The sequence below is a fragment of the Onychomys torridus genome, chromosome 21 (genome assembly GCF_903995425.1).
Source record: "Onychomys torridus chromosome 21, mOncTor1.1, whole genome shotgun sequence".
In the NCBI taxonomy this organism is placed as follows: Eukaryota; Metazoa; Chordata; class Mammalia; order Rodentia; family Cricetidae; genus Onychomys; species Onychomys torridus.
The window spans coordinates 33,661,606-33,672,403 of NC_050463.1; positions in this window are offsets into that span (position 1 = coordinate 33,661,606).

Sequence of the window (10,798 nt, forward strand, 5' to 3'; positions counted from 1 at the left end):
GTCCGTCTGCAGGCTGGCGAGCTGGAGAAGAAGCCCAGGGTCTGGAGGGTCCCCGGCCAGGCTCACCGTGTATTCTTTTCTGGCTCTCGCTCGCTCGCTCTCCCTCTCTCCCCTGTTAGAGCCTCACTCTACTTCTGAGAGTACTCCCCCTTAGCCTCCCGGTTTGTAAAATGGGTGCTTGGGAGCGTACAGAGATGATTAGGCAATCCTAGAGCCTTTGGTAAACAGTTTTGAGAGGTTGAGCCTGGCGACTTGGGAAGAGCCACAGGGTGGGAATCTCCTTCCTCCAGGGTCTCCAGAGAACCGGAGGCCTGGGAGATGTCCCTAGGGGTCCCAGCCCTTTGACTTGCTCACGTCTCTCAGTAAAGGGGCGTTAAGAGTCGAGTTCCAGCTTCTGGTCGGGTGTTTTTACAGTTAAAACTAGAAAGAACAAACCGGGTGTGCAGTCCCAGCACTGGGAAGGTGAAGGCAGGATGAACAGGAGCCCAAGGGGAACTTCTCTATAAGGAGTCTGAGACCAGCCTGGTTACTAAGTAAATAAATAATTAGAATAAAACGAAAACCTAAACCCAGAGAAGCCCAAGAAGTTAAGATGATGCTTATGAGTGCCGTGGTGGTGGTGGTGGTGGTGGTGGTGGTGGTGGTGGTGGTGGTGGTGGTGGTGGTGGTGGTGGAGGTGGTGGTGGTGGTGGTGGAGGTGGTGGTGGAGGTGGAGGTGGTGGTGGTGGTGGTGGTGGTAGTGGTGTATGTGTGTGTGTTGGGGTCATGGACTCAGGTTCTTCCGGCTCCCAAACACTATGGCTTGGGTATGGTTTGTTCACGAAGCCTCCCCACTCATCCTTCAGGACCCCTCTGAATGCTGCCCAGAGGCATCCACATGGATGACCAACCTCAGGTTTGTCTGTAGAGGAGTTCTAGCCTGTAAACAGTTTTTGAGACAGTATCTTGTTATATAATCCAGGCTGGCCTCAGAGTCACTGTGTACTCCAAGATGGGCACTAGTTCATGACTGGCTTTAAAAAAAAATAATTTCAGTTATTTATTGTGTGTATGTTGGAGGGCACATGTTGCATGTGGGGGTGGGAGGACAATTCAGGAGAGTGGGTTCTCAGCTGCCAGCTGCCTACATTCCTGTTCCCCGTGGATTTAATCTCAGCTCACCCCCTACCATAAGTTAAATAAACAATCAATCAATCAAACAAACAAACAAAAACACCCCAAATGCCTGATTTCACCTAGTATACATACTCTCTCCATTTTCAAAGATCCTATTACTGGAGATACAGAAATAAGCTCTTTTGACCTCTTCTTCGAACTTGTGAACATGGTAGTGTAGACTCAGAAAAACCCTCAAGGGACTGTAACAATGATTTTGCAAGATCAGATGGAGAATGTATTATAAGTGGGGTCTTGAATGAAATACAGGAGGTTACCAGAGTGAGAGAGAAACATCCTTCATGAAAGAAGAGTCATGCATTTGATGGCCCAGAGGCAGAAGAGAGTGTAGAACATGTCTTGGACCTGTAGAACATTCTCTAGAATTTTCCTTCACTGGAGCTTGCTCTTTTTAGTTAAGTGGTGGTGGTGGTGGTGGGAATATGAGATCCAAGAGGGCACTTTTGAGCTTTGTGTCCCCAAGCATTTCTAGTTTGCATGATTTCAAAGGAAGTCATAATTTATCCAAAACTGTTTACATTGGAGCCATAGATAAAACACAACTGTGTCCTAAAGAGACATCATTTGCCAGCCTCCTCCCAATGGGAGGCCATTCTTTTTTTTAAAGATTTATTTATTACATATACAGAAGAGGGTGCCAGATCTCAGTACAGATGGTTGTGAGCCACGATGTGGGTGCTGGGAATTGAACTCAGGACCTCTGGAAGAACAATCAGTGCTTTTAACCTCTGAGCCATCTCTCCAGCCCCTGGGAGGGCATTCTTATAGTCAGTGGGATTCTGGACTATTTTCCCATAGGTTCAAGCCAAGGGTACTGTCCTGAATGTAAACATTACTAATGACATTGGTGTCACTAGCCCGACATGATGTCACTTGCTGAACAGTCTCTGTCTCTAGAGCCACATTATACGATGAATTTTAATTTATTATATCATGTTGCAAGCATTCATCAAATAGCTGTCTCTGGAGTCGGCTACATAGGAGGATTTATTGACAAGGGCTCTAGAGCCCACCAAGTGTAAGGCCCAGCCAGAGTCAAGTACGGGCTCCCAGAGCAGCCAGACAAGGTCACTGCCTTCAAGGAGCTCAGGATGCCGTGGAGGAAAGGCTGAACTCCGGCCATACTCCGTGTGAGAACCTATAAGGGGCAAAGGATGCTGGAGCAAAGGACCGATTCCTCAGGAGGCAGGAGCCCCGGATGATAATGACCATCAGCACTATGTGAGATCTAGTTTCAGTGTGTGTCAGGCCTCCGCCTCAGTTTCCACAGCAGCCTGTAACTGAACTAGTTCTTTTCACCCGAAATACCAAACACTAAAAACGGTGAGTTTCATAGTAGAGAAAATCTATTGGCAGAGAAGCCAAATATGGAAGTGGGAAATGACTCCCCTTCCTTCTCTTTTTCCTCTTTGTCCTCTTCCTCTTCCTTAAGACAGGGTCTCATGTAGCCTTGAATTTGCTACAGAGCTGAGAATGACCTTTGTACTCCTGACCTGTACTTAGCATGCAGGGGCCCCTGGGTTCTCTTCCTAGTACCAGAAAAGAAAAAGAAAGAAAGAAGAAAAGGAAAAAGGAAAAATGAATCTGGGTATGGTCAGGAGGCAGAGGCAGGTGGATCCCTGGGAGCTCAAGACCAGTCTGGTCTACATTGCAAGTTCTAGGCCAGACTCAGGCAAAAGAAAGATAGAAAAGGAGAAAATGAAAAAAAAAAAGGTAAAAATAACTTGAGAAATAATGCTTCAAGAAGTTGTCCTCTGACCTCCTTGTGGACACAGATAAGCACAGACACAAAAAGTAAAAATGATAATTAACCCTGTTTAGTATATGTCTGTCCCAGGTAGTATTAGAGACATACTTAGTATGGCAAGTTGCCAACATGAACTTTTGTCCACAATGAACTCCAGATCCTGTTACCTAGTGACATGGTGACCATGTTAGTATTTGATAGCAGCCTGTGATGATCACTCTTTTGCACCTAATGACACATATCTCAGAATGTGTGACACATATCTCAGAACGTGTGACACATATCTCAGAACGTGTCCCTGCCTGTAAGTGACAAGGACAGCGATATGAAATGAGTCACTCCTCTTCTGAAATTGAATTTAACCAAGACTGCATTTCGGCTGAATCTGCCTCCATTCTGCTCCGAGAGTCAAACACCAACGTCTAGAATCCGATGATTCACCCCCAAATGAGTGATCAGCACTGGCTAGAAAGCGGGGTGGGGTAGGGTAGGGGGTGGGGATGACAGAGGGATAAAGATAAGAAAGAAAAAGAGAATAACTCTATGTGGGCCTGAGCTGGAAGGAGCAAGTGACTTTTTTTTTTCTAATTATCTCTGGTCACCATAGAAACCAGCTGTGAAGTCAGCCAAAAGGAGCTAGTGAACCAATGTTCACACTTCTCTGCTAGTGTGGACAGTCTATACTCATCTTCCCTGTGGTCTAGACAGTCACACACTCTCCTTGTCAGGTCTGACCTGGTTCCCTTGCCTCAATTTCTCCCTCAGGATATAACCCAGCCTTCTTTCTCTCAAGTCTATCTTGTCCAGCCACAACCTCAGATGGCTGCCTTTCAATACTACCTTGAAGGGAGAGGTGGACAGCACACCCAGCGTGACCAAAGGGAGATCACATTCCAGCCAGAAAACAGGATGTAGGAGGGGAAATGACCCAAGGATATATAGAAAAAAAATGTTTTAAAAAATCAAATCTGACTTGGCCCATCTGTACACCACCTATCTCTGTCCTTCCCAAGATAAAATAATTCTGTTCTAATCCGGAATGTGATTAAATTGGTCGGGAAAATATTCATACCTTCAGACAAGCCGCAAACAGACTGGAGTCAGCTCTGAATACAAACAGGGTCTGCGGCAAGCATTTATTTGGCACCGGAAGTTAGAGGTTCTTTGAGGGTAACATGCAAATTTGTTGAAAATGCTCCTGGTTTACTGAATACTGGATTAAGTTTTTGCAGAGCATGAGAAGTGCTGACGTTTTGTGCTGCCCCCTAGATGGGCTCAGATCTTACAAACTAGCTCTCTCTCTCTCTCTCTCTCTTTCTCTCCCCCCACCCCGCCCCCTCTGGCTGCTTTGGGCTCCCTGGCACCTCAGTCTGCCTTGCTACACAAGCTGTGAATACTGTTTCCTTTTTTTGTTTGTTTGTTTTGTTTTTCGAGGGTTTCTCTGTGTAGCTTTGTGCCTTTCCTGGAACTCACTCTGTAGCCCAGGCTGGCTTCGAACTCACAGAGATCCGCCTGGCTCTGCCTCCTGGGTGCTGGGATTAAAGGCGTGAGCCACAATTGCCTGGCTCTGTTTTCTTTTTTACAGAAAGGACAGTAATGTAGATTTTGTAAAGCTGATGTGGAAGCATACCAACCCACTTGGACTTTGCCTCTTGAGGCCCTAATGCCTTCTTAGCCCATCTCCCTGCCCAGTGTGGGCAGGCATACGAAGCCCAGTTTTTATCTCCAAGGTCCACTGAGGCTGATGTCAGAGAGCTGGAATCTCTCTGTAAGTCACTCCCTAGAATGAGGGCTGGCCAGTCACTCCAGGATATCCATGTGGCTTTTCTGGAAGTAATGACCCCTTTTCTCCACCTGGAGCTATCCTTTACTCCCTTCAGGTCCCTACTTAAAGCTTTCCTGAATTCCAGTTTCACAAAACTAAAGCCCTTGCTCGACAGGCCACACCCATCTGTACTAACGGAAGAGCTGACAATTGTCAGTATGTATGTATACTTTAGAGTAAAGAAGCCTCTCCTGGGTTTGGGGATTTAGCTCAGTGGTAGAGCATTTGCCTAGCAAGTGCTAAGGCCCTGGGTTCGGTCCTCAGCTCTGGAAGGGTGGTGGGATGGAGGACCATCAGAAGAATAAGATAAATCCATTCATGGTGGTACACACTTGTGCCCCAGGAAACCCAAGCCAAGGAACAAAGCCACATTTTTTCCTAGCCATGTAAAGTGAGAAACCTCCAATGCCTATCATCAAACTACCCAATGTCCTCTGTCCTGGGACTTTTGCTTAGCTCATTTGCATCAATTCTTCCACACCAGCTCTGTATCTCTAGCCACCTCTGTGCCTAGAACCAGTTCTGTCCCTGGGCTGTGACACTAACATCTTATCTAGCCACTCACTGTTATTCTCAGCGCACTGCGTTGGCTGTTACCAGAATCCTGGGCGAGAGACTCAGATATGGTGCCCTAGCATATCAGGTCATGTTACTTAACCCCAAAAATCCAAACAGAGAAAGTAATGGTGCTCATGAGAGAGCTGTGTCAGAAACATAGGTGGACACAATTATACAACATCAGAATTGATTAATGGTTAATTAATTAATTTTGAGACAGAGTCTCTCCATAGCCTTGGCTATCCTGGAACTCACCAGGTAGACCAGGCTGGGCTTGAACTCACAGAAAGCCGCCTGCCTCTGTCTGTTAAATGCTGGGAATAAAGGCGTGTGCTACCGTACCTGGCCATCTGGATTCTTACAAGGTATGTCAATTTTTCTTGACTATATTTTAATTTTTCAAAAGATCTATTTTATTTTTAATTATGCATATATGTGTGTCTCGGTGTGGGTATATACACATGAGTACAGCACCCACAGAGTCCAGAAGAGGATATTGAGTCTGTGGATCTGGAGTTACAGGCAGCTGTGAGTCACCCAATGTGGATGCTGGAACCCGAAGTTGGGTTCTCTGGAAGAACAGCATGGGTCTTAACTACTGAGCCGTCTTTCCAGCCCCAATTCCATTGATTTTATTACCCAAGTAGTACTGATTTCACTTTACAGGCATGGCATTGGCAGCCATTGGGATTTTTAAATTTCCAATCTTAATTACTAATATTAACTTTTGATCACGCTTTACACTTCACACACAGATATATGTGAATCTATAGTCATATAATACATCTATATTATCTAACAGAATAGTTATGGAAGTGTTAAAGAGGACAGAGAGGGCTCAAAGAGGCCTGCCCGACGATGATGGCCTAAGGCTGACACAGTGCACCGAGAATCACTCCGAGTGGCTAGATAGGATGGATGTTTGTGTCACAGCCGGGTGACAGAAGCCAGTTTTAGGTGTAGAGAGTAGCTAGAGATGTGGAGCTTATGTGGAAGAATTGTGATTCAAATGGACTGAACAAAATCCCCAAGGCAGAGTTGAAAGGCTGTGAGGAGAGGTTGCTGGGCTCATTGGATGGTTTGATGACGGGCTGGTGGACACCCCTATAGCTCCTTTTATGTGGTCAGGAAAGACTGTTTCTGTTCCTTGGTTTGGCGAGTTTAATGAACTCACTAGCTTGGGTTTTTCTTTTTGTGATATGGTTTTGAGTAAGTATTTTATTTGCGTAAATAAGTCATTTATTGGTGTGCACCTTGTGGCCTGTGCTGGATGGATCACGGTTGTTCACGTACACAAACAAGATGTGGGGTTATTTTCCTTGCATTTGCACTCAAAGATGGAGGAAACTGGTGTTTTGTAAAAGCCACTGTTTTGGACAACATGCACTCGCTTAGAGCAGGTCACAGCCCGGGCTCCACAATGGTGAGCAGGAAGGAACTTTTTTTTTTGAGACAGGGTTTCTCTGTGTAGCTTTGGAGCCTGTCCTGGAACTCACTCTGTAGAGCACGCTGGCCTCAAACTCACAGAGATCCACCTGCCTCTGCCTCCGAGTGCTGGAATTAAAGGCATGTGCTACCACCGCCCGGCAGGAAGGAACTTTAATCAACGGAGCTGTATCGGGAAGACAAGGGAACCGGTGCCCTTAGCTTTGCCTTTTGGGTAACTGACATGAGCTCTCAGATTGGGCAGCGAAGGACCAGAGCAGGGGGCAGCAAGGAACACACCTAGTTAATGAGTCTCAGCTAAACCATGATCTGGTTGATCATTATGTCGGGATGGTGAGATAAAGTTGCAGCTGCCAGGGTGGGGGTGGGCTAGGCTGATTCTTGTCACAAGATGTGTGTTTGTCTAGCAGACCTGCCGCTTCTGGAGCAAAGGAGACAGGTGCACAGTGGAGGCCGAGATGCCAGGTTTTTGTCTTTTGTGTTTGATTTTTATTAGTGTATGTGAACCATACACAAATGGGTTTTATTGTGACATTTTCATATGTATATAATGTCTGTTATCCCCTCCCATCCCCACTGAGCCCCTTTCTCTTCTCAGGCGGCCTGTGTTCGACTTTCATGTCTCTGTCTGTCTGTCTGTCTCTCTCTCTGTGACCCAGCGAGTTTCATTATTGCTGTCTGCGGGCACACAGGTACCTTACCACGGGCTACACTACTGAAGAAAATATCTTTCCCTCCACCAGCCACCACTAACTGTGGATAAACTCTCAGACTGGATGTGGCCTCATGAGTCCCTCCCCTGTCTATGACAGACTGCCAGCGGGCCCAATCTTGTGCAGGTAAGCATGGCTGCCCTGAGTTCAGGAGTACAATGGCTGCACTGTACTTGGAAGTCAATATGCCACACCACAGCTCCCCTTTCTAAAGGAAAATAGCTTGTGAGTGCAATTGGACTGTCAGGGCAAAAGGAAGTTTCTCTCTGGACCATGAGAAGCACATCACAAGAGGAAGGCTAAAGGCATAAGGAACACCATCTTCACCTTTCTAACTGAACACTTTCATTGATTTTAGTAAGATCTCCTTTTAAATATTTATTTATTGCACATGTGCAAATGTGTGTGTGCACTCTCTTGGGGACGTCAGAGGACAACTTGCAGGAGTTGGTTCTCTCCTTCCGCCATGGGGCTCTGGGGATCGAACTTGGGTCCTCCCAGGCTGGGCAGCATGAATGGAGCAATTTAAAATAATACATGACAAGAAGATGCTGAGAAGCGACACACTGCCAGTGTTTAACATCTGAAGAGGCCAATTTGGTTATGTCTATGAAAATCACATGTGTACACCATGTGTTCCAGCATGAAGCTGTCATGTGTCCCTGGGGCCATATGCTGCTAGACATTTTGTTGTTTGCATGGGATAAATGAAGAACATGTTTACCCTTTTATCATGCTTGAGTTTTCTGGTTTATGAGACAAAAATAAATCCTAATGGGCAACCTCAACAGATCCATTGTTCAAGGATTTATTCTAACATATTTTTCCACCAAAAATGTTTGTTATTGGGGTGGGTATTGGGAGCCACATGATGTCCACAAAACGCATCGGGAATCACTTAATGTCTGTTAGGAAAGGGTTAAATAAATGATGTAAGCTCCATGTACTGGCGCACGAGACGGGACAGTATCACTTTATGAGAGTCAAGACGTTCCTTGTGTGCTAGTGCACAGCGGTGTTGTCAATGCGGTGTTGAGAGCACTATGCAAGTTTGGTGCCCCATGCAGAAATGCAAGAATCTGTATATACTTGTAACTCTATGGGAAGTCAGGCTGGACATGTGGGAACTGATAATTGGGTGGTGGTGTCCTGGGATGAAAGGAAATGCATCTTTGCACCTTTTTTGGTATTTTATACCAGGTGCAAACTTACCTATTGAGGAAAGTAACAGAATTAAAAAAAATTTACTGGAACAGAAAGTGAAGGCGTCCAGCAAATGGGACACTTCCTTTAATTCCCGAATTAAATCGAAGGCTGCTCCTTGCAGCAAATTAGGGAAGCGTAGCTTGCTGCTCAGGAACTGGGTGATGGTTCAGGAGACTGGATTCCGATTTGCTGTGCAACTTAAGGCTGGCCACTTCCTCTCTCTGAACCTTTCAATTACCTCCCCACCCCATCTGCAGGTTTTTTTTTTTTCTCCAAGATCACAAGCTGTTCAGTCTGGCCACTAGATGGCGTGCTGACCCTGCCGCTGGAGGATAGATACTACGGGGCTAGCCAGCCTTTAAAGCCAGTTGTGGGTCACCTGAAGCAATTTTGACACCAGAAGCAAACCCCCAGGAGAGGTGATATCTTGGACATTATGGGGGCGATTAGCTAGTTCAGAGAAGTTCAGAAAAACAAGAAGTTTTGAGGGTTTCAGTCTCGCTAAGGGTCAGGGAGAACACAGCCAAGCCTCCTCAACCAGGATGGCAGAGTGGTATAGTCAAAGCAGGTGAGAGACCTGGGGTTGGACAGGCTTCTTTCTATGCCTTTCATGGCCGAGGAAGAGCCCCGGAGAGCCTCAGATGTGCAATCAGGGCCGAGCCAGTCTGTTGGCCTCTCTGAGACTTAGATTCCCATCTGTAGAATGGGTGTGATAATCACAGCTCCCACATGGGGTTACTGTCAAGTAGGAGGCTGTGTGCAGTTCCGCAGGTAGCTTGTGTCCTGGACACATTAAAGAATTCATATATGTAGCTATCACCCTTTTAAATAAAAGGATGGACCCTCTTCAGAGGGGTTGATGTCCACAGATCTCTGGGAGGAAGGAGCATGGCCAGGTAACGACTTCCCACACTGCAGTTGGGTTGCTGGGTTCTCAAGAAAGTTTCTGGCTGGCAGACGCAGACGTTCTCCGGATTTTTCTTTTTATGGGGACATGTGAGGAAAGTAGTGAATGTCTTTGCTTAAAAGCAGTTCTGTTTAAGGGCCATCAAATGTAAACACTATGGCCCAAGGAAAGAGGATGGCCTTTTAAAGGAGTCTTTGGTCAAAGCCTCATTTAAAAACCACCGGAAACCTCTAGGGGCTGGTAATGTTTGATGTTTAATGACTTGGGGCAAAATGACCTCCACAGCAGATGTTGGAGGGGAGATGATGAGCAGGCAAGACGCCACGGAAGGATGCTCTTGGCTGAGCGAGGTGCTAGTGACCGTGGAGGCGGGGCCTCTGCTCAGTTCTTCCTCTTCTCTCAGCTGAGCACAGCTTCCTTCTGGGCTGTGTGCCTTGAGGAAAGGGTGCTTCTTTTTCTAGACAGAGAGGCTGTTTGTTTCCTATGGACACTGTACCTCCCAGAAGGGATCCTTTTCCCCAAGGCGCTACATCTGCTTGCTTTGGACATGGTAGTGTGGAGGGGAAATCAGTTTTCCTTTCTTGAAAATAGACCTGAAGCATCTATTTCCCCAAATCAGAGCTCTTGTTAAGAATGGAGCTTCCCAGTGCCCATCACCCAGGATTTCTCCCAGGATAGGGTTGCCTAGCTCACCCTGGCAGGTGGAGGGGACAGTTTGAGCTGGCATAGCACCATCAGATGAGAACCAGCCTTGTGTGAGGGGAGAAGGGCAGTGGCTGAAGGACTTTGGGCTGGTGAGAGTCAGCTGAGGACCCATGAGGGTGATGGCTGTGTTCGTGAGGTTGGCAGACATCCAGAAGCCAGCAGCAGCAGATAGCCCAGGCTAGCAGGAATAGTAAGAGAACACTGCACTCCAGGTTCTTCTCTGTATCACTTGGGTGACCTAGGGGATCCACTCAGCTTCCCTGAGCTCTCTCACCTATAAGATGGGCACAATGGTTCTTGCTGGCAAGATGTCTGGCCTACAACAGCAACAGTCAAAGTGGTTGTATTGTCTCTGTTATGGCCCTTGTCCTTGAGCTCCTTAAGTCCCTGGGGCACAGGCTTCAGGAAGTCTTCAGTGCTGTGAGGGCAGGAAAATGGGACGCTAAGCCTGAATCTCTCTGACGGTACCCTCAGGATTCCTGGGGCTGGCCTGACCAGGCCTCTCTCCTGATGTG